General features: G+C 50.7%; 1 long non-coding RNA gene across 2 annotated transcripts; it reads left to right on the top strand.

Moving 5' to 3' along the window:
* Positions 1-210: 210 nt before the first annotated feature.
* Positions 211-18,563, top strand: LOC147913561 (uncharacterized). Of its 2 annotated transcripts, none has more exons than XR_015548510.1 (4): positions 211-809; positions 1,335-1,710; positions 15,463-15,586; positions 18,080-18,563. It is a non-coding gene; the product is annotated as an uncharacterized LOC147913561 (long non-coding RNA). The 2 variants fall into 2 exon arrangements; XR_015548511.1 differs by lacking the exon at positions 18,080-18,563 and adding an exon at positions 16,103-16,371.
* The last annotated feature ends 287 nt before the right edge of the window (positions 18,564-18,850 follow it).

Here is an 18,850-nt window from a genome sequence, read left to right as displayed (position 1 = left end):
GGGGGCGGGGCCCTCCGGCAAGGCCAATGGGAGCCCGCGCTGGGACGGCGGGGCGGGGCGGGCCGAGTCACGTGCGCGCGGGGTTGGCGAGCCCGGGCCGGGCGGGGGCTGCGCGCAGCTGGTGGCGCCGGGGGCGGGGGGCGGGCTCGGGCTCGGCGCGCGCGGATTGGGCGCCGTGGGTGCGGGGCCCCGGGCTGGAGCCCTTCCTCCAACCCCGGGGGCCGCCCCGTTCTCGCCCTCGTACAGAGGGGGAAACTGAGGCGCGCGCAGGTGAGAGTGCTGCCTGGCGCGGAGAGCGGCGGAGGTCCCCGGTAGGGACAGGAGACAGGCAGGACCCCCGAGCTGGACGTCCTTGCTTGGGGAGCGAGCCGGTCGTACACTCGTTCGTTCCCTCACTCATTCAACATTGAGGGAACGACGACCATGTGCCGGGACGCCCGCCGCCGCGGCAACAGCCACGAACAAGACATACAGGGGCGCTGCCCTCACGGAGCTCTCACTCTGCTGGTCTTGAGGCTGCGGGGAATTTGCAGCCTCTTGGTCGCTTATAATCACGGTTATTTAACGTAATAACCCCGTGAACAGGCCCCCACCACGTGTCAGGCCCATGCTGACCGCTCGACACGTTTTATCCAGACGACCTGGAAAGGAAGAACCATCCCGTTCTTCAGATGAGGAGCCCGAGGCTCCAAAGAGCTGAAGTACCACAGCCAGCTTGTGATGGAGGCAGGATTCGAAGCCAGGCCTGGCTGTCTGGGAACACCGAGGAGCCAGTTAGCGCAGTCATCTCCACTCGTCCACGCAAGAAGGTAGTCCGGCCGGAGGACACCCTCTTGTGGCCAGCTGGGGCCCACAAGAGGGGCGAGGGTGGGTGCTTTAAGGCCCCTGTGGTCCAAGTACGCTGGACCACCGCCTCTGGCTTGGAAGGCAGGAGGGGGCAGCTGGAGCCCCTTATCCTGGGAGCTGGGGGCCTTGTGGGCTGGAAACGTCTTTCTCAGCCTCAAGCAGACCCTCTAGGAGAAGACAGAGGGCCCAGCTCTCAAGGCTGTGGTGGCCAGGCTCTCCTTACTCCCTCCACTCCAGCCTGGCTGGTCTCTTTCCTGCTTCAGATGCACCAAGCTGTTTCCCACCTCTGGGCCTCTGCCCAGGCTCTTTCCTCCAGCTGAAACACTCCTGGACTTCATCCGTCAGATTTCGGCTTAAATGTCCTTTCTCAGGATGGCCCACCCTGATCTCTGCTCAGGAGCGGTGCCCTCTGTTACTCTCTCTCCTGTGCATTGTGAAATTGTACCTTTTCGAGGGTGTGTGATTAACTTTTGGTCTGTCTCTCCCAGGACTAGGTCTGTTCTGTTCATTGCCACGTCTGCAGAACAGTACCTGGCACACAGTAGGTGCTGAAGACATGTATGTTGAATGAATGATCAGACTGCAGAACTACAGGCCTGGCCTAGCTGCACCCTAGCCAAGAGGCCAGACCCAGACCGTGAACTGGAGATTGAGCAGGAGTAGGGTACAGAGAGGCAGAGGGAAGCCCAGCTTCTGGCTGGCTGCCCTGGAGGCCGGCTCAGAACAGCTCCTGCTCCCAAGTCTGCCCAGCACTGCCCTCAAAGGCTCCTGCCCCGCGGCCCCACCTGGGAGACCAGAGGAGGAACAAGCAGTTCCAGTGATCTCTGCGGTCACAGCCTCAAGTTCGCAAAGACCTCATTAATGGTGAGGATGTGGGAGTAGCAGGCTCGGAGCCCCAGAACCAGGGCTGGCCAAGCAGTGACAGGGGAGGCAGGGGCACTTGGGGGAAAAAGATTCTGGGAGAAGAAAAGAGTGAAGGGGAATGCAGCATGACATAGAAGTCAAGGGTCAGACTGCAGGCTTCAAATCCAGCCTCTCCTTCTGGATAGCTTTGGAACAGCAGCCTAGCCTCTCTGTCCATCAAGTTTGTCATCTGAAAAATGGGAGTGACAGTAACGTGGACCTCACAGGGTGGTTGTGAGCCCCTCCGGTGCTTGGTGCAGAGGAAGCCCTCCGGCCCATTCACTATTCACGTTAGTAATCGGGCCAGACAGCTATGGGGGTGAACTTGGCCTTCTCCATTTGGATCTTGGGCAAGTCACTGCACTCTCTGAGCCTCAGGCTCTTCATCTTCATAGTGAGTCCTATGAAACCCACTTCTGGGGTGCTGAGAGGAAGGAAGTAGCCCTTCTGGGCCCAACCATCATCTTGCCCAGAGTGAGTTGCTTCAATAATAACAATAACAGTAATAGTAATAGCAGCAAACAGTTTTAAGCACTACATCCGCATAAACTCATTTTAATCCCCATTTTACAGGTGGGGAAACGGAGGCACAGAGCAGCACATGTGCACAGAAATCACCTGGAGTTCTTGTTCAAATGCAGATTCCGGCTCAGTAGATCTAGACTTGAGATTCTGCATTTCTCACACGCTACCAGGCGGTTAGCATCCACACTTTGAGCATCGAGGTGCTAAGGCACTTGCTAACGGTTACACAGGTGGTGAGCACCGAGCCCAGATCTGAACCCACACGGTAGGCTGCAGAGTGCTGTGCTTAACCTCGACACTGCCTGCCTGCCCCCACCCCAGGTTTCTCCCCTACAAAGAAGTGGCAGGAAGCACAGCTCCCCTCCCCAAGCCCATTTCCTCTCTCAGGGCTCCCATCTCCCGCCATGGTGACATCTGGCCTATAGAACCTCCCTGCCCCCAGCGTCCCCGGGGTCCTCCCTTTTGATGGCGTGGAGCTTCTCAGATGCTCGTTAGCCAGGAAGATAATTAAGGGCGAGAGATGAGCTCACCCTGGCTCCCTGCGGCTTGCCGGGGCCCAGCTGGGCCTGCCCTGTGCCAGCCTGGCCCTGTACGTGCTTCCCTCGGGACACTGGAGGAGCTGGGACAAGGGAGGAGCCTGCTGGGGAGTAGAGAGGGCTCAGCCAGCCTCAGGGGAGACTCCAGGCCGGCCCTCCCTGCCCAGCTCACAGCCACCGGGCTGGGCAGGCTTCTGCTCCTGGAGCATCCCCATAAGGGTTCCAGGCCTTAAAACAAAATGAAAACTGCTCGGCCAGAGGGGAGTTCCCCAAAGTGTGAGAGGTGACCCCCTGGTGACTTCTGCAGGTTGAGGTTAGGTGGGACACAGAGAGGGCGTCACGCAGCAATGAATCACACAGCAATTCTCCTTCAAGGGGACAAAGCCTCACTTGCTGTTATGCGGCCTTACCATCTCTCCAACATTGACTCAGCCCCCTAATGATCAGGAGAGAGCAGACCTTGGTTTCAGAACCTTGGGCAATCCACCCTTGGGCTACAATTGAACATGTCATTTTCTGCGTATTTATGTTGACATACCTTCTATTTTTGGCACAGGTCTTGCTTTTCCATTTATGATAGTGACATACCTATTCCTTTTTAAGTCAATCTATTTAGGGGGAGAAAAAGCGAGTTAAAGCAAAGTATAACGGAAGTAACTGTCGAGGTGGTACGGAGAGCTGGAAGCGGTGGGGACGGTGGCAGACAGACAGCTGAAGAGGGGAACCTGCTGGAGGTGAGCCAGACAGCCGCTCGCAGCCCAGGGACCCCACAGTCATCTTACCGCAGGGCCCAGCAGAGCCCCCAGCCAGGAGACGAGACATCCCCAGGGCTCCTGTGTCCACCAGAAAAGTCCCCCTGGGTTGTCGTGGGTTGAGTGGGGCCTGGGTCGGCTCTGGTCTTCATTCCTGGGATCCATGGTGTCAGTGTGATGAGGAGCCGACTAAGGGAGGGGGACGGCAGGCCTAGCCTGAGGTGCTCCCCACCCCCAGCCTGCCCTGCATTTCTGTCTCCAGTATCCACACCCCCAAACACACACACACCCCTGACCCTGGAGCCCATCAGTCATCCATTCACTAAATCGCTCATTCATTCCCTCAGTTGTTCATTCATTCAGCCAGTCTTTATGGAGCACCTACTCTGTGCCAAGCACTGTGGTAGCAGCTGGTGACCAGACAGGCAAGACTCAGCCCTCACGGGGGTTACATCCTCCTGGGGGAAAACAGACCGTAAACACAGAAGCAAGTACGATATAGGATGGTGTGCGTGCTGTGGAAAAATGGAAAGAGAATAAGGGGAGGTTTGGGAGCCCGGGGCGGGGGCCTCTCTGAGAAGGTGTGCCAGCGCTGGGGTGGATGCAGCCTAGTCCTGGCGCCAGAGAAGCTCCCAGGCGTGGAAGCAGGCAGGCGATGAGCCAGCACTGGGCAGGGAACCCTTTTATTTGTAGTTTTTAGTAATCTTTTAGAGAACTCCAGGTGCACAGAATGACGGACCGTTCATAATGCAGATCATGGCGTCTTCTCTTCCTTGGTCCTCGTTTGACCTGCTTTTATTAAAAATATCCATGGTTATTTTATGTAATATGTAATAGACACCAGGTAGCCCATCGATCAAAACAAGACTAAGACCCAACAGAAGCCAACATCCAATCTTGCGGTCCCCCCATCCTGTCCCCGCCTGGAGTCCCCATCACCTTGACTCCTGTCTTCCTCACTCTCTGCTTGCCTTCTTGTACAGTTTTATTATACCCAACTCCTAAAAGTATATTTTTAATTTTAATTTCTTCTTAGCAACTCTATTAAAAGGGTATATTAGCTTCCCAGGGCTGCTGGAGGAAACTACCACGAACTGGGTGGCTTAAAACGATAGAAATTTATTCTTTCACAGTTCTGGAGGCCAGAAGTCCAAAATCAAGTGTTGGCAGAGCCATGCTCCCCCTGAAGGCTCTAGGGAAGGATCTGTTGCAGGCCTCCCTGCCGGCTGCTGGGGGTCGCCAGCAATCCTTGGCTTGTAGATGCATCACTCCGATCTCTGCCGCTGTCGTCACATGCTGTGTGACATGGCCTCTTCGATTGTTGTTGTTATGTGTGACAAGTCGACTCTGACTCCTGGCGACCCTGTGAATGAGTGCTGTCCACAATGTCCTGTCCTCAGCAGCCCTACTCAGCTTCTGCAGACTCATGCCTGTGGCTTCCTTTATGGAGTCAATGCATCTCATATTTGGTCTTCCTCTTTCCCTGCTGCCTTCTACTCTCCCAGCATTATGTCTTTTCCAAAGAATCCTGCCTTCTCATGATGCGCCCACAGTAGGACAGCCTCAGTTTTATCATTTTTGCCTCCAGTGATAGTTCAGGCTTAATTTGCTCTAAGACCCATTGTTCATCTTTCTGGCAGTCCAGGGTATCCGCAGAGCTCTCCTCCAACACCGTATTTCAAATGAATCCATGTTTTTCTTGTCAGCCTTCCCCACTGCCCAGCTTTGGCACTTGTACAGTAACTGGGAACACGAGGGTGTGGGTGACCTTAGCCTTGGTCTCTAATGACACTTCCTTACACTTGATGATCTTTCCCACTTCTTTCATTGCTGCCCTTCCGAGTCTCAGTCGTCTCTTGATTTCTTGGCTGCAGTCTCCATTTAAATTGACGACTGGACCAAGGTAGACAAAATCTTTAACAATTTCAGTGTCTTCATTATCTGTGTTCCAGCTGTGTAGTTCTTCTGTAGTCATGATTTTTGTCTTATTGATGTTCAAATGCAGGCCTGCTTCGGCACTTTCTTCTTTCACTTTCGTCAGAAGTCGTTGTTTCAAGTCCTTGCTGCTTTCTGCCGGGAAGGTGGTGTCATCTGCATATCTTAGATTGTTGATGTTTCTTCAACCACTTTTCACTCTTCCTTCCTCTGAATCTAGCCCAGTTTTTCGTATGACATGTTCTGCATACAGATTAAACAGGTCGGGAGATAAAATGCACCCTTGTCTGACACTTTTGCTGATAGGAAACCATTCCGTCTCTCCACATTCCATCCTGATGTGGCTTCTTGTCCACAACAGGGTTGCACATCAGGACAAAGAATTGCTGAGGCACGCCCATTTCTTTCAGGGCAGCCCAGAGCTTTTCATGATCCACGCAGTCAGAGGCTGTACTGTCATCTATAAAACACAGACTAGCCTTCTGAAATTCTTTGGAGCACTCCAGTAGCCAAGGAATAATTGCAGTTAGATCTCGTGTGCCTCTCCCTTTTCGAAATTCAGCGTGAACATCAGACATTTCTTGCTCCATATAAGGTCAAAGCCTTTGTGGCAGCACCTTGAGTATCACTTTACTTGCACAGGAAATTAGAGCAGTGGTCCCCTAGTTACTGCATTCCTTGGCATCTCTTTTCTTGGGGAGTGGGATGTTTGTTGAGCGTTTCCAGTTATTCTCAACACTATTGAGGAATAATTGACAAATATAATTATGTTTAAATGATGATTTGATATACGTATACATTATGGAATGATTACCCAGATTAAGATAATTAACACATCCACCACCTCACATGGTTAACTTTGTGTGTGTGTGGTGAGAATGCTTAAGACCTACTCTCAGCCACTTTCAAGTACACAATACCGAATTGTTCACTATAGTCCCCATGCTGTACATTAGATCCTCAGAACTTACTCTTATAACTGAAAGTTTGTACCCTTTGACCAGCATCTTTCATTTCCCTCACCCACTGGTAACCACCATTCTATTTTCTGTTTCTATGAAATCAGCTTTCTTTCTCTCTCTTTTTTTTTAGATTCCACATATAAGTGATATCATACAGTATCTTTCTTTCTCTGTCTGGCTTATTCCACTTAGCATAATGCCCTCTGCGTTCAGCCATGTTGTCACAAACGGCAGGATTTCCTTCTTTTTTATGGCTGAATAATATTCTGTTGTGTATGTGTACCACATCTTCTTTATCCATTCATCCATTGAAGGACATTTAAGTTGTTTCCATATCTCGGCTAATGTGAATAATGCTGCAGTGAACATGGGGGTGCAGAGAGCTCTTTGAGATCCTGATTTCATTTCCTTTGGATATATACCCAGAAGTGGGATTGCTGGATCATATGGTAGTTCGATTTTTAATTCTTTGAGGAACCTCCATACTGTTTCCCATAGTGGTCGTACTGATTTACATTCCCAACAAAAGTAAGTAAGGATTCCCTTTTCTCCACATCCTTTGCCAACACTTGTCTCTTATCTTTTTGATGACAGTCATTCTAACAGGTGTGAGGTGATATCTCGTTGTGGTTTGATTTGCATTTCCCTGATGATTAGTGATGCTGAGCACCTTTTCATGTACCCACTGGCCATTTGAATATCTTCTTTGGAAAAAATGTCTATTCAGGTCCTTTGCCCACTTTTAATTGGATTATTTGCTTTTTTTGCTATTGAGTTGTGTGAGTCCTTTGTATATTTTGGGATACTAACCGTTTATCAGAAATATTGTTTGTGAATATTTTCTCCCATTCTGTAGGTTGCCTTTTCAATTTATAGATTGTTCTCTTTGCTGCACAGAAGCTCTTTAATTTGATGTGGTCCCACTTATTTATTTTAGCTTTTTTTGCCTGTGCTTTTGGTGTCTTATCCAAGAAATCATTGCCAAGACCAACGTCAGGGATCTTTTTCCCTATGTCTAAGAGTTTTATGGTTCCGGGTCTTACATGTAAGTCTTTGATCCATTTTGAGTTAGTTTTGTGAGTAGTATGAGACAGGGGTCCAGTTTTATTGTTTTGCATGTGGATATCCAGTTTTCCCAACATCATGTATTGAAGACACTATCCTTTACCCATTGTCTGTTTTTGTTGCCCTTGTCAAAAGTTAGTTGACTGTATATGTATGGATTTGTGTCTGGGCTCTCTATTCTTTTCCACTGGCCTATGTGCTTGTTTTTATGCCGATACCATACTGTTTTGATTACTATAGATTTGTACTATAGCTTGAAATCAAGAAGTGTGATGCCTCTCGCTTTGTTCTTCTTTCTCGAGATTGCTTTGGCCATTCGGGGTCTTTTGTGGTTCCATAAAAATTTTAGGATAGGTTTTTCTATTTCTGCAAAAAATGCCATTGGAATTTTCGTAGGGATTGCATTGAATCTGTAGATCGCTTTGGGTGGTATGGATATTCTCACAATATTAATTCTTCCAATCCAAGAACGCAGGATAGCTTTCCGTTTATTCATGTCTACTTCAGTTCTTTCATCACTGTCTTATAGTGTTCAGTGTACAGGTCTTTCCCTCATTGGTTAAGTTTATTCCTAAGTATTTTATTGCTCTTGATACTATTGTAAGTGGGATTGCTTTCTTGATTTCTCTTTCAGATAGTTCATTGTTGGCGTATAGAAACACAAATGATTTTCTATGTTGATTTTGTATCTTGCAACTTTACTGAATTCATTTATTAGTTCTAACAGCTTTTTGGAGGAGTCTTTAGGGTTTTCTATATATAAGATCATGTCCTCTGCAAACAGAGATAATTTTACTTCTTCCTTTCTGATTTGGATGCTTTTTATTTCTTTTTCTTACCTAATTGCTATGGTGAGGACTTCCTCCTCTTCTCATAAGTATACTAGTTATTGGATTTGGGGCCACCCCAACCCAGTATCATCTCATCTAAACTTAACTGATCGCATCTGCAAAGACCCTGTTTCCAAATAAGGTCACATTTACAGTTCCTGGGAATTAGGACTTCAGTATATCTCTTTGAGAACATAATTCAACCCACAACAAAGGGAATCCAGAGAACCAAAAAAGGGTATCCAGCTGTATGAATCTTCTGGGGCTTAATTCTTCATGTAATAGTATATAGCTAAGATTGACCCACCGTGTGGTTTACTTGTTTTGCCTGCTGTGTCATTTTCCACCAGGTCAGTGTACCACAGTTGACCCATCTGCTCTCCTGTGGCTGGCCTTTGGGTGGTATCCAGGCGTCTGCTAATTTGAAGCGCTGTTTGAACATTCTCATGAGTGCCTCTTGGTGCACACATGCAAGAGTTTCTCCTGGGCATTTACCTAGAAGTGGAATCGCTGGGACTCAGAATATGTGAATGTTCAACTTCAGGAGATAACAGCCAGCTGCTTTCCAAAGTGGCTGCACTAGTTATACTCCCACCAGCAACACGTACTATCCACGTCCTCTCTGACACTTGGTATTATTAGATTTTAAAATGTTTGCCAATTGAGTGTAAAATTGTTGCCAGTTGACATCTTGATTTGCGTTTCCTTGGTCACTAATGATGCTAAACATCTTTCTCAACCCTAAGATCTAAAATATATCCACCTATATTTCCTACTAAGGCTTCTGAAGCTTTGTTTTTGACGTTTAAGTTCATAATCTCTCATCTTTCCCAACACCAAGGTCTAAAGGATATTTACCTATAATTTCTACTGAAGATTTTAAAGTGGTTTTGTTTGTTTGTTTTTGGCGCTTAAGTCCTTATTCTGGAGTTGATTTTTTGTGTGAGGAGGGATTGGTCGTATAATCTTAGGAGCTTTTGTAGGGTGACAAGTGTTTTTTGGGGACAGTGGGACAGGATATTCAACTGGGACTCTTGAGTGTACTGGAAATTGCTCACTGGATTTTGAGTTCAAATTCTGCTCCTCCCGTGGACTGCCTATGAGATCTTACCCTTCGTCTCTGTGAGCCTCAGTTTCCTCATCTGTAAAATGGGAATTATAGTAGTTATTGCTTGGTTGCCATGAAGAGTACATGAGATAAAGTGTGCAGAATGCGTCCCACCTTGCCTGGTACACAGCATAAGAACACTAACTAGCATTTTAACGTGCCAAGCGCTTTCCATGTGTTATTAACTTATTTAACCCCTAGCAACTCCATGAAGTAGATGGTATTTTCCACACTTTACAGATGAGGAAACTGAGTCTCCATAGGATAAGTAAATCCTCTGAGGGTACACAGCGAGCATGCATCAGAGGACTTGAGCCCTGGTGGTCTGGCTGCAGAGCCCTCATCTATCACCACCACACATCAGAGCCATTTCCTTTCCCTTCCTCCACCCTCCAGAATCCAGTCTCTGGGCCCAGGGAGAGAAATGGCTGCTTCTCCAGGAAGTAGGATCTAGAGGTTGAAATGGGGGTGTGGTAGGCAGTGGGGTTGACCCCCAATTCCCTATGGCCCCTACCTTTGACTCTGAGGCTGGTGAGAGGCTGGGAAGGGAGGGAGGTGTAGGGCCTCCTGGTGGGGGAGTCCCTCCATCCTCCCCCTCCGCAGGCAGTTGGCGGCCACAGTGGAGATGAATCACTGGCCACAGTGCTCCCTGGTGTCATTCATTATTCACGGCCGCCGTCCTGGGCCTGGGGTTGCTTGGGGGTCAGGCAGGAATTATTCCCAAGGCCAGGCTATTAGGGGCTTTTATCCGCAGTGGAGCCTAGCACAACGAACCCTCTTCCCTAGACCTGAGGGCTGGGGGCTTTCTGCCCAGGGAAGACGGAGAGTCCAGTGTGAGCTGCAGGCCTGTGACCACCGGCAGACAGAGGGCTTTGAGCTGCGTTTGAGCCCAGCTCTGCCTCTTCCCAGTTACCTTCTCTGAGCCTCGGTGTCCTTATCTGTAAAATGGGAATAAGATTTAGAAATACACAAGAGGTATGAGTAGCCCATAGCTGGGCTTGATCACTAGAGTTGCTGTTATTATATTCGCTCTCTCAGTGACCGTGTCCCAGGCCCTGCTGGGGATGTGGAGATGCTATGACCCCTGAGGGAGTTTGCAGTCTCCTGGGGGAGACAGGGCCCCAGTGTATTAGAAGCCCTGCAAAAAGGGCTTCTGATAAGCCAACGTGTCCCCCTAAAAAAGCTGGTTAAAGGTGATTATTCATGGAATAATCAGCTGTTTATTGAACGCCAGCTATGTGCCCAGCAAGCCGCAGTAGTGAGCAAGGGAATCATGTCCCTGCATCCATGGACCTACAGTCCAGTGTCCCCGGAAAAGCAGGGGCTGCTGGGCCCTGCTAGAAGGAGACCCCCAGGGTCAGTCTGCGGCCAGTCTGGGGCTCGGGTGAGGGGCACAGGGCTCCCAGGTCCGCCCGGGAGTGGGGTGGGAGCTTATGCACACCCATCCCCAAAACCATACAAAGCTCACATCTCTCCTTGCCTGTTGGGAGGCCCTGACTGAGGGGCAGGGATAAGAGTGGAGCCCCTGGAGCCACCCAGACCTGAGTTTGACTTCTGGGGTGTATTAATTATCTATCACTGCGTAACAAATGACCCCAACACTTAGCACTATTTTCTCATAGATTCTGTGGGTCAGAAGTTCAGGAGCGGCTCAGCTGGGTGGTTCTGGCTCAGGGTCCCTCATGAGGTTGCAGACAAGATGCCAGCCAGAGGTGCAGTCGCATGAAGGGCTGACAGGCTGGAGGACCCACTTGCCCGTGACTCACTTATGCGGTTGTAGGCAGGAGACCTTGGTTCTTCACTGTGAGGGCTTCTCCACGGGGCTGCTTGAGTGTCCTCACAACATGGCGGCTGGCTTCGCAGAGAGGGTGACACCAGTTAGAGAGCAAGCAGAGTGCCTTTTATGACCTAGTCACAGAGCTCAGCCTCCATCACTCCCACCATACTCTGTTCCTTAGAAGTGGGTCACTAAGTCCAGCCCACACTCAAGGAGAGGCTCCACTTTTTGTGTGTGTGTGTGTGAGGAAGATCGGCCCTGAGCTAACATCTGCCAATCCTCCTCTTTTTGCTGAGGAAGACTGGCCCTGGGCTAACATCTCTGCCCATCTTCCTCCACTTTATGTAGGACGCCGCCACAGCATGCCTTGATAAGCGGTGCATCGGTGCGCACCCGGGATCAGAACCGGCGAACCCCGGGCCGCCGCAGCAGAGTGCGCACACTTAACCGCTTGCGCCACTGGGCTGGCCCTGAGAGGCTCCACTTTTTGAAGGGAAGAGTGTCAAAGAATCTGCGGATAGATTTGAAAATCACCGCTGGGTGAGCTTGGGCAAGTCCCTCCTGTCCAAGCCTCAGTTTCCTCATCTATGAGATGGGGGTAATCAGTCACCTCTCCTACCTCGCAGGGCTGTTGTGAAGATGATATGAGAAGATATGCATGGAGCACTTAGTGCTGGGCCTGTCACGTTAGTTACACCTCCAGTAAACACCAGTTGCTGTTATCAGGGTGGTTAATTAAAGAGACTTACCCAGGGCCAGCCCCTCTCCTCCTTGCCCAGTGGTTCTCAACCCTGGCTGCATGTGAGAATCACATGCAGAACTTTAAAAACATACCTCCAGAAACACCCAGCCTATTTTCTGATTCAGTAGGTCTTGAATGGGGCCTCTAGGCATATTGTTTTTTAAAGCTTACCAGGGGCTGGCCCAGTGGCGTAGTGGTTAAGTTCGCACGCTCCACTTCGGCAGCCTGGGGTTTGTGGGTTCGGATCCTGGACGCAGACCTACGCGCCACTTATCAAGCCATGCTGTGCTGGCATCCCATATAAAGTAGAGGAAGATGGGCATGGATGTTAGCCCAGGGCCAATCTTCCTCAGCAAAAAGAGGAGGATTGGCAACAGATGTTAGCTCAAGGCTAAACCTCCTTAGCAAAAAAATAATAATAATAAAAAAATAAAGCTTACTAAGTAATTCTTATATGCAGCCAGAGTTGAAATCACTGTCCTCACCTGGAAATTCTTAACAGTGATCCATCAACAGATAAAATGCAATGAAGAAATAAAAAATGATGGAGGGGGCATCCCTATAATTCAGTAGTTCTTGAAGTGTGGTCCCCAGGATCACGTGAGAACTTGTTAGAAATGCACATTCTTGGGACCCCCAACCCGCTGAATCAGGAACTCTGGGGGTGGGGCCCAGTGAGCTGTGTTTCAACAGCTCCTCCAAGTGGGTCCGGGGCACACAAGCGTGAGACCCACTGCTCACTCTCTTGCTCTCCCTCCTTTGCTCGCTCTGATGAAACCTCTTGCCATGTTGTGAGCTGTCATGTTGGAGGGGCCCACATGGCAAGGAACTGAATGCTGCCAACATCTACTGAGTGAGCTTGGAAGCAGGTCCTTCCCCAGTCAGGCCTGTGGATGAGACCACAGCCCTGCCGACACCTAGATTGCAGCCTGTGGAGACTCTGGGCCAGAGGAAGTCATGCCCAGACTCCTGCCCCACAAAAACTGGGGTAATCAACATTTGTTGTTTTAAGCCACTACGTTTTGTGGTAATTCATTATGTAGCAAATAGATAAGTAATATGGCGGATATTGGCAGGAGCGGGAGAGATGGGTTGGGGGATAAAGGGACCTGGAGTAATCTAGAGTCTAGGTTAAAAGAGATTTAAGTGTAGACTTTGTTTGGATCCTAATTTGAACATGTTAACTGTTTTGGTTTTTTTTAAGTTGCTATGGGAAATGTGAACACTCAGGGGATCCTGGATGATATTAAGCTGTTATTGTCACTTTTATTTGGTGCGATAGTGATATTGTGGATATGTTTTGAGAAAGAGGCTGTATTTTTTAGAGAAACATATTGAACTATTTACAGATGAAGTGATATGCTGCTGGGGATTTGCTTTCAAATAATCAGGGTAGAGAGGGGGTGTATGTGAAACAAACTGATTGGCCATGAGGTGATGGTTGTTGAGGGGAGGGGATGGTATGTGGAGACTCCCTTGACTACTCTCCTTGTTTTTGTATATGTTTGCAATTTTCCGTAAAATTTTTAAAAATTTAATTAAAATTAAAAAAAAGTTTTTTTAATTTTCCAAAAAGTTGGAAAAAAAAAATGGAGGGAGCCCAGTGTGCCCACTTTACAGATGGACAAAGCAAACCCCAGCAGCAGGCAGGGGAATTTGGGGGAACGGGGGGCCTTAGGTCGTTGACGCTGGGGGCTGTCTCTAAGCCAGGCCCTGTGTTTTGTTCGTCCTGGGGAGGGGGCTTGCGCAGGGGACCCTGGGGCTGCTTCCCTGCCTGAGCCTGGGGTGTGGAGAGGACTCTCCCCGTCTGCTGAGACTCACGGCTTTCCAGCCATTCCTGGCTGACACCCTCCTCCATCTGATGGCCCCTGGTGGCTGACTATTATGTCCATACCTGTGAGAGACATCCTTTAAGTGTAGGAGTGTGACTGTCATTTTGTCTTCATATATTAAGTCATCACAAGGGGTGGGTTTTGTTGAATTTTATTTCAGACCTCCTTTTTTTTGTGAGGAAGATTAGCCCTGAGCTAACATCTGTTGCCAACCCTCCTCTTTTTGCTGAGGAAGACTGGCCCTGGACTAACATCCGTGCCCATCTTCCTCCACTTTATATGGGATGCCGCCACAGCATGGCTTGACAAGTGGTGTGTAGGTCCGTGCCCAGGATCTGAACCCGTGAACCCCAGGCCACCAAAGCAGAGCGCATGAACTTAACCACCGGGCCAGCCCCTGCCCCTCCCTTTTTTAAGAAGATGCTTGCTCTTGGTAAAATCAAAGGAGTACAGTGAAAAGCCAGTCTCCCTCCCCCTGTCCTCCAGTCATTTTCCAAGACAACTATTTGTCATTTATTCCACAGATATTTTTTGAGCACCTACCACATGTTTTGCACTGTGCTAGGCTCTATTGTCCAACAGCAATATGATGCGTGCCACAGATGAGAGCCGCCCATGAAATTGTAAATTTTCCTCATTTAAAAAGGAGAAAGAAACAGGTGATATTAACTTTGATAATATATTTCTAAAGATTATTAATGAGGTATTTTACTTTTTTTTTTTTTCTTATTGTATTAGTCGGCTCGGGCTGCTATAACAAAATACAGCAGCCTGGGGGGCTTAAACAATAGAAATTGACTTTCTCACAGGTCTGGAGGCTGGAAGTCCAAGATCAAGGTGCCGACAGGCCTGGTTTCTTTTGAGGCCTTTCCTTGGCTTTCCGATGGCCGTCTCCTCGCCGTGTCCTCACATCATCTTTCTCTGTGTGCGCCCCCAGTTTCTCTCCATGCCTCCTAATCTCTTCTCATAAGGACACAGTCAGATTGGATCAGGGCCTGTCCTGAGGCCCTATTTCACCTCAGTCACCACTTTAAAGGCCCTGTCTCCAAATGCAGTCATATTCTGAGGACATGGGGGTTAGGGCTTCAACATATGGACTTGGTGGGGGGAGACACAATTCAGTCCATAACACACACCACGTCTTCCACACCTGGTGTGTACTTGGCCCTCACATCACATCTCCGTTCTGACCAGCCCCATTCTGAGGGCTCAGCTGCCACACGTGGCTGGTGGCTGCCGCATTGGACGGTGCAGTTCTGGGTGTGGGAGTCACAGTGCAAACACAGCAGACATCCCTGCCCTCATGGGGCTCCCGTTCAGCTGGAGGAAACGGACAAGTAATGAAGAACTAAAATGCATCGTCTGCCATGCGTGTTCTACGGAGAAGAACAAAGGAGGGGGAGGAGAAGGGGGGAGGGGTCCAGGGGGGTGTCCTTCCAGAGAGATCTGCACAAGCACAGGAGGTAGGTGGGTGGATGGACAGATGGAGGGATGGTATAGATACATCCCCATTTTAAAAAACACAGACGGTAATATTCCATACATGCTGTCTCTTCTTTGCTCTTCTCACTTGAAAATATATCTCCAAACTCACGCCCCATCATCACACATAGACATGCCTTATTCTTTTTGATCTCTTGATTTTTAAGGAATAATTTGAAACATATGGAGACACGGCGCTGCTGAGCTAAAGTAACGGAACCTGGCGTCTGTCGAGTGCTGACCGTCCCAAGCGCCAGGCACCTCATCCGACCCTCCCCACAACCCCGTAAGGTGGGTGCTCTTCCCAAAAAACGCTTCAAGGTCATGGGCAGCTTTTATAAACCACTGACTTCAGAGAAATGTCAGGCCCTGGATTGCAGTACTGCCAAATGGTAGGGTCTGAGAGACTTTCCTGTCGAGGTTAACAGATAATAAAATACTAAAGGATAGTATTATCATATTACAGTAATATGCACCAATATTATAATTTATAGCAATATATTAACAATATATTAATATATAGTAAAGATAACTATATAATTTATTATAAATATGTTTAATACATTATACATATATAAGTATAATAAAATATATAAAATATTAATAAGAGGAAAAGAAATAATTGAGAGAAAATACTGGGAAAAGAACAAATCTAGGAAGAGCGGAGAAGTTGCTCACGTAGGAATCGAGACTGCGGCCAGCAGCCCCAGGGCTGGCTCTGGGGCTGTGCTTGGGGAGGAGGCCGTGGATGGAGCACTGGGGTCCAGGGGTCCGGGCGGGACTCTGATCCCTCAGATCTCACTCCAGGCAGGGAGAAGCTTCCAGAAAGGAAAGCAGTGCCAGGAATTAAGACGGAACCTGCCTGCCAGTCTCCACGTATGAGATGAGAGATGGGCAAAGGGTACATTCCCGCCACAGCCCACCCGCCAAGCCCCAGGACCTTCTGTGCCCCTGTCAGCTACTCCCTCCCATCTGTGGGGATCCCTAGCAGCGAGCTCTGTGACGGCGTCCTGGGGGCCTCTGCAAGTGCTGGGGTTCCAGGCAGCGTGCCGGCCCTGACGGAGAGCCCCCGTGACCCTGGACAGGCTGATGGGGTGACCATAGTACCTGCCTCTGAGGCTGAATGAGATAACGCGTTCATATGTGCAGAGAGCTTGGAACAGCACCTTAGCGGGGTCGCTGATGCCCTTGTGATCATCCTGAGCCCTGACAGGCCCTGTGCTGCTCGGGGAGGGGGCTTTGCCCCGAACCAGACGTCCCCACCTGGAACCGGCCCTGTAGGGAACCTTGTTCTGGGCTCTGAGTCACACAGTCAGGGTTCAAGCCGGGCTCTGCCTCATCCCAGCTCTGAGACCCCACCTCTCCAAGCCTCCGTTTCTCCATCTGTAGCCTAGGCCGGTACCTGGGCAGGCGGAGCACTTGGTAAGAACTCTGGCTGAGAGGGATGTGCAAGAAAACGAGAGTGCCTCCCGGGGCTCCCTGATTCCTGGCGCGCTTGGGAAAAACCACCCGCACTGCCCTGGGCCCCGCCAAGCCCTGTCCTGCTCCTCTGGCCCCTGAGGCAAGGGGCTGGAGCCTGTCAGCGTATCTCCGGCACGTTCTGACCTGTCCTGGCTGGGAGACTGGAGGGGAGTGAGCGGCTGAGGCAAGAGGACAGCTGTGGGTCCTGAGCCCTGCTTGGACCCTTCAGGCCTCAGCATCTCCATCTGCCTTGTGTCCTCTGCCCCCTCCCTTCCTCCCTACATCGAGGCCACATCAGCCACAGCAGTTCCCTGACGCCTCCGTCTTCTCCCGTCTCCGGGCCTTTGCACAGGCTGTTCCCACAGGCTGTAGTGTCTCTGGTCCCCAACAGGCTGTGAGACCCCTGAGGGCCGGGCACGGGTCTGTGCCAACTTTGCAGCCCAGCGAGAGCGGATTCTCAGTAAATGCTTATTGGAAGCAAATGCATGAATGCGCGAAGGAATGAGCGTGTCTACCTGGCCCAGACTCTGAATGTCTCTGAAGGCAGGGATGCTGCGGGGTGATTCGCATCATCGGTGCTCAGTGAATGCAGGCTCGTGTTAGCAGTCTGGCCCAGCCTCTCCCACAGGGCCAGGTGTCCCCCGATGTGGCTGGGCTGGGGTTAGGCCTCCGGAACTCACCGTGGAGGCACCTGGGGCAGCAGGAGACGGGCCCTGAATGGTGACGGGGCGGGGGGAGTGGGGGGCAGAGCCTCTAGCTGGGGCCAGCTCCAGCGCCCGTGTGATTGGGGGCCGGGGCAGGGCACACAGCCCCCAGTAGCTCTAGGCCCTGGCTTTCTGGCCCAGCCCACGTCTGCTGCACGGCCCCCACCCCATGCCTACCTTCCTCCTCTCTCCATCGAAGGACTCCCCACCCACCCCATGCCACCCCCTTGGGAGATGCCCCTTACCTAAGAGGCAAGAGGAACCTAACATTTGTTGAGTGCTGTGCGAGCACTGGGCTAGACCCTCTACCCTCTCTCACGTAATCATTACAATAACTCTAGGAGTAGATGTTATCCCATTTTGCAGATGGGGGAATCAAGGATCAGAGAGGTTATGTGACTTTCCCGAGGTCATTCAGAACAGGATTCAAACCCAGAGCCACCTGAGTGCCCTGAGCCCGCACCCCTCATTCCTTCCTTCAACAACCCTGTACTGAGCTCTGCAGGTGGGCCAGTGCGGTGCTAGGAGAAATGGGGAAGAGAGGGTTCCTGCTCCCAGGGCATTTGCAGTCTAAGGGGGAAGCAGATGTTAAACAAATAATTATCTAATTATCCCACAGTCCCTGAAGACGGTGTCCTGAGAGTGTGCAGCAGGGGGATGCGACCTGGCCAGGGGCCTGAGATGTCCTGGAAGAAAATTTGAGGCCTGATCTGAAAGCTGAGAAAGAACAGAGAGAGGCAGAAGGATCTTTTCAGGCAGAGGGCACTGCCTGTGCAAAGGCCCAGTGGTCAAGGAATGCCCGGAGGGGAGCGCGTGAGAGACACTGCAGGCCGCAGGGATCAGGGTGGGATCCAGACCCGCCGGGTTGGGGCAGCGGGGAGGGTGGCTGAGCTGTATCCTCAGAGCAGTTCAAGGCCATGAAAGGATTTTGGCATCCCTGGGGAGATAAAACTCAAATTAAATGTCAGAGAGGGGGCTGTGTCTGCCTCGTGGAAAACAGATCGGAGGGGCCGGGAGCAGGGAGGAGGCTCCTGGAGCTGCTGAGCGACTTGGACTGAGGCAGGGAGGGAGAGAGGGGACGGGTTGGGGGGACTTTTAGCAAAGAGCCAGCAGGCCCAGCCATGGCCCGGGTCTGCGGAGACAGGAAAGGGAGCATCCAGGCTGAGGCGTGGAGTCCTGCCTGAGCAGGGCCCGCCAGCTGGGAGCAGCCTGTTCCCAGGGTCCCTGGCCACCCACCGGCCACCAACCAGCCTGGCCAGAGCCCTGGGCCTGGGGGCAGGAAGGGTGCTGACCCTGCCCGCACGGAAAACACATCCCAGGAGCCACGACCCTTCTCTCTGCTTTGAGCCCCGCCCTGGAGCTGTGAGTGACCATCTCTGGGCCCGCAGCC

The sequence above is a fragment of the Ceratotherium simum genome, chromosome 26 (assembly GCF_057802395.1).
Source record: "Ceratotherium simum simum isolate JZ-2026a chromosome 26, ASM5780239v1, whole genome shotgun sequence".
Classification (NCBI taxonomy): domain Eukaryota; kingdom Metazoa; phylum Chordata; class Mammalia; order Perissodactyla; family Rhinocerotidae; genus Ceratotherium; species Ceratotherium simum.
Note: the sequence above shows the minus strand (reverse complement) of the source record. Positions and strands in the feature narration are given on the sequence as shown.